Source organism: Halichoerus grypus, chromosome 15 (genome assembly GCF_964656455.1).
Source record: "Halichoerus grypus chromosome 15, mHalGry1.hap1.1, whole genome shotgun sequence".
NCBI lineage: Eukaryota > Metazoa > Chordata > Mammalia > Carnivora > Phocidae > Halichoerus > Halichoerus grypus.
Window position 1 is genome coordinate 12,578,393 of NC_135726.1, and position 4,169 is coordinate 12,582,561.

General features: G+C 45.0%; 1 long non-coding RNA gene across 1 annotated transcript; it reads left to right on the plus strand.

The window, feature by feature from the left end:
• The first annotated feature begins 48 nt into the window (after positions 1-48).
• On the plus strand, positions 49-410 carry LOC118533064 (uncharacterized). Its single transcript, XR_004916041.2, has 2 exons — positions 49-175; positions 307-410. It is a non-coding gene; the product is annotated as an uncharacterized LOC118533064 (long non-coding RNA).
• Positions 411-4,169: the final 3,759 nt, after the last annotated feature.

Consider the following 4,169-nt stretch of genomic DNA (forward strand, 5'->3'; position numbering starts at 1 on the left):
AACTCGAGCACGAATCAGCTTACTAGTTGTTTTCCGGGAAGGCGGCTCTAAGTCGGCTGATGCAATGGACGGGAAAAGAAGGGCCGGGATACGTTACGTGACCGGGTAGGATGTGGGCTTCTGGAGGTCGGCATTTTGGTTTGCAAAGTACTAATAGTTGACCTGGTTAATAAAGGTAACCGGCGACGTGTGTTTGGTAGAGGTCACACTCTTGTTATACAGTTCTGTTCATTTTAGTTGCAAAATGGTGTGCAGACTTAAGGGATTCTGATTTCTTGTGCTCATGGTTACGCTTGTCTTTGTCAGATTTTGGATTTGGTGTGGAAGAAATGACTTACTCGACGAGGGACAATTGAGTTGGCATCTGGTCCTCGATTTGCCTTTGAAAAATAATAAGTATTTATATGCGAGGCATTGCATTTCTCATAGATTATTTCATTTAATTTTTAAACTGCGTATGAGGCAGGTCAATGGCATCTCTTCTTACAGATGAGGTAACTGCCTCACCCAAGTTCACACGGAAAAGTTGCAGAGCTATGATCCAAACCCACTCCTGTTTAACTACAAAGCCCATAGTTGTTTGGTTTTTTTTTTAGATTTTTTAAATTTATTTATTTGAGAGAGAATGAGAGAGAGAGAGAGAGAGCGAGCATGAGAGGGGGGAGGGTCAGAGGGAGAAGCAGACTCCCTGCTGAGCAGGGAGCCCCATGCGGGATTCCATCCCGGGACTCCATCCCGGGACTCCAGGATCATGACCTGAGCCAATGGCAGTCGCTTAACCAACTGAGCCACCCAGGCGCCCCATGTTTTTTTTTTTTTAAATAAGTTCTGCACCCAATGTAGGGCTTGAACTCAGCTACCCTGAGATTAAGAGTCCCATGCTCTATACATGGCTCACTCTGAAGTAAAACATTCGCTGAACCTCTTGGGAGATGAGGAAGCTAATAGAGCTCAAGATAGTGCAACTTAAATACTTAGTTTTGGAAATATGTAGTCCTAGATTCTAATTCTCCCGTGACACCTAAAATATTTTTATCATCTATAAAATGGACTTAGATCGTTCATTTATTTGCTATCAGGTCAAATGGGAGTGACTGAATACTCTTCAGACCATAAGTTGTTAAGAAATCACCTGATATCTTAAAATGCAGATCCTGATTTAGTAGGTCTAGGAGTGAGGACTGAGATTCTGCATTCTAATGGGCTCCCATAGGTACTGATATCTGTGCTGCGGCTGCTGCTGGAGGAGGAGGATCACACTTGGAGTAGCAAGGGCATAAACTAGGAATGAGCTTCTTCACCTATTTGTTCAGAGATAAAGACTTACAAGTTTGACCTACTTAGGGGATGTGTATTCCTCATCTAGTCATTCACCAAATGGGTGTCAATTATGCATTAGTCCCTGAAGGTCAACATTAAGGAATGCAGACACTGCCCTACCCTCATAAAGTTTCCAGTCTAGCAAAGGATATTCAGCAAAAAATGACAAAGTTCAATGCACAAAGGACACCTTGCTGGAGCCTAGACTCAGCCTTTCGCCCCCAGGTACCTGGGTAGGCTTGCCCGAGGCTGTGCCGTCCCCTCCGCTGATTGGCTCGCCGGACCAGCTTCCAGGCCTCAGCCAATGAGGTTGGGGCAGTGGGCAGTTGGCGGAGGTAACCGCCATGCTGAGGGGCAATGGCTGGGGCTGCTGGCCGCATCCGAGGCCGCGCCCTGGGGCGCTTTCCACTTGCCTTGCCTGTGGGCGATGTGAGTATCTCTGAGGTTAGAAACAAGACCTCTTTTTCCACATTTAGGCGTCTTCCTCACCCCTACCCCTGGAAGGGAGAGCCAGGAATAGTAATAATAGCTAATATTTATCAAGCCTTCGCCATAGGCCAGTCGCTATATCACATAACCTTTTGACTGTTGAATCATTGAATGATGCAGTGGGTACTTAACCATGACTTCAGAGAATACGGAGGCTGCCAAGGTCATGTGGGAGTAAATGCAGGAGGCTGCATTCTAATCCAGCTGCTCTTATAACCTTGATTCCTCTCTCCACGCTCCGCTTTGGAAGTCGGATTTCTTCTTAGCAGGTGTCTCGCGTCGTGCTGGTATCTGTGGAGACAGGAGACCCTAGCATCCTGATGCTTATTAAGTTTTGGGTGGTTTTCTTTTTTATTTTTTTAAAGATTTTATTTATTTATTTGACAGAGAGAGAGATAGCGAAAGCAGGAACACAAGCAGGGGGAGTGGGAGAGGGAGAAGCTGGCTTCCTGCTGAGCAGGGAGCCCGATGTGGGACTCGATCCCAGGACCCTGGGATCATGACCTGAGCCGAAGGCTGACGCTTAACGACTGAGCCACCCAGGCGCCCAAGATTTTATTTATTTATTTGACAGAGAGAGACACAGTGAGAGAGGGAACACAAAGAGGGGGAGTGGGAGAGGGAGAAGCAGGCCTCCCAGAGAGCAGGGAGCCCGATGCAGGGCTCGATCCCAGGACCCTGGGATCATGACCTGAGCCAAAGGCAGACGCTTAGCAACTGAGCCACCCAGGCACCCCTGTTTTCTTTTTTAAATAGAGAAAGCAACACATGGTAAAAAGCATTTATGGGAAGGATAAGCACCATAATTCAGGAGAGCTGCTGTCTCTTGGGGGCTTCAATCAAATCTTAATTGTTTTCTTTCTTAAGCCCTAACATGGGAACCTAGATGTTTATTATATTATCCCCTTTCTTGTTTGTCTGAAATACAATTTTAAAAGGAAAATATGCCCGTGGAAAATAAATTTCAGAGGATGAAGTGTACACAACGAAAAGAAAGTCTTCTCCCTCCCCAGATTTCTAGAGCTCCTCACTAAAAGCAGTTACTGTTAGCAGATTTGTGTGTATCTCATACATTTTCTATAGTATCTACAAGCACATGAGGGTTTTCTTTTTCACAAGTGGATCCTGTTATATACAGTCCTGCACCTTGGATGATTTCTTTTTTAACCTCATTAAACTTAAAAAAAAAAAATCCATAACCTCCATTAGCCCTGTGATCAATGTAATTTTGCTGGCAAAATATTCCTAGGATTGCTTCTGATATGATGAGATGTAGGTCATGGCTTCTCTGGCTGTGTGTTTGCCTTTTTCTTTTTGAACATCCTCCCCTGTAGGTTCCAAAAAATCTTCACCAAATGAACCCCCTCAAGGGTACAGGAGAAAAAGAATCATGGCAAATAGAGTATTGCCTGGAACTGTTTTACCCTTTCCTGAACATTCTTACTCATACTCTACAGGTAAAACTCCCACACAGAGCCCACTACTGCTTGAAATTAATTTACTGAAGTAGAATAATGGCAAAGAGAGATAAGTGGGGATTCATTTTCTCAGCTTGCAGGAAAATGCCCAGCTTCTTTATAGTGAAGTAACAAGGGGAGAGAACCTTGTTTGTTTCCAGTTAAGGGAAAGGGAGTGTCACACTTAATCCTTATTTTACCTCTTTTAAAGCCCAAGATTTTTTTTTCCTTTTAAAAAATTCTCCCAATCATTCAACTTTTACATGGGAGCGCTGGGATTCCAACCCAGGCACAGCTAACTCCAAAAGTCACGCCAGATGGGGAAGAGTTCCCTGGAATGAACTCATTTGCTCATTAAGCCGCTTTGCATGGCCCTTTGCCTCTATCTCCTACCAATCTCTTCATCCCTGGCTCTTGTCAATCCCAAGAATGTCCTTCAGACACAAACCTCCTTGCTTTTTCTTGTGTCCGATCCTCTAGCTGGAACACATTTCCCTAGCACCTTCCTTGAGTATTTTTGAAGGTGACATTCCTGTAAGTCGTGTTGCCACATAGTTTGCGGGATAAAATTTTAACCAAATGGTGTTTGACATGGCTGACTGCCAACCCCTGCACACTGAAAATGACCAACCTTAAGATATTGTTTCAATACGCATTTTGGTGACTACCGTATCTGTAATGGTTCTGTGTTTTGATATATTCAATCTATATGAGCTTCTATGCCGGCGTGCTGGGTGGGAAAGTGGTTTTGCTCGTGGGTTGGAGAGCCAGTTGGCAGTCAGAGTTTCTGGACGTTAGAGAAGAAAGCCTGAGCTAAGCAGGGGTCAGGGTTGTGGGTCTGAAAGCGATGGAAACTACAGCTCGAAGTGGGCGAGGGGCGACTGGGCGGACGCAGATCTGACG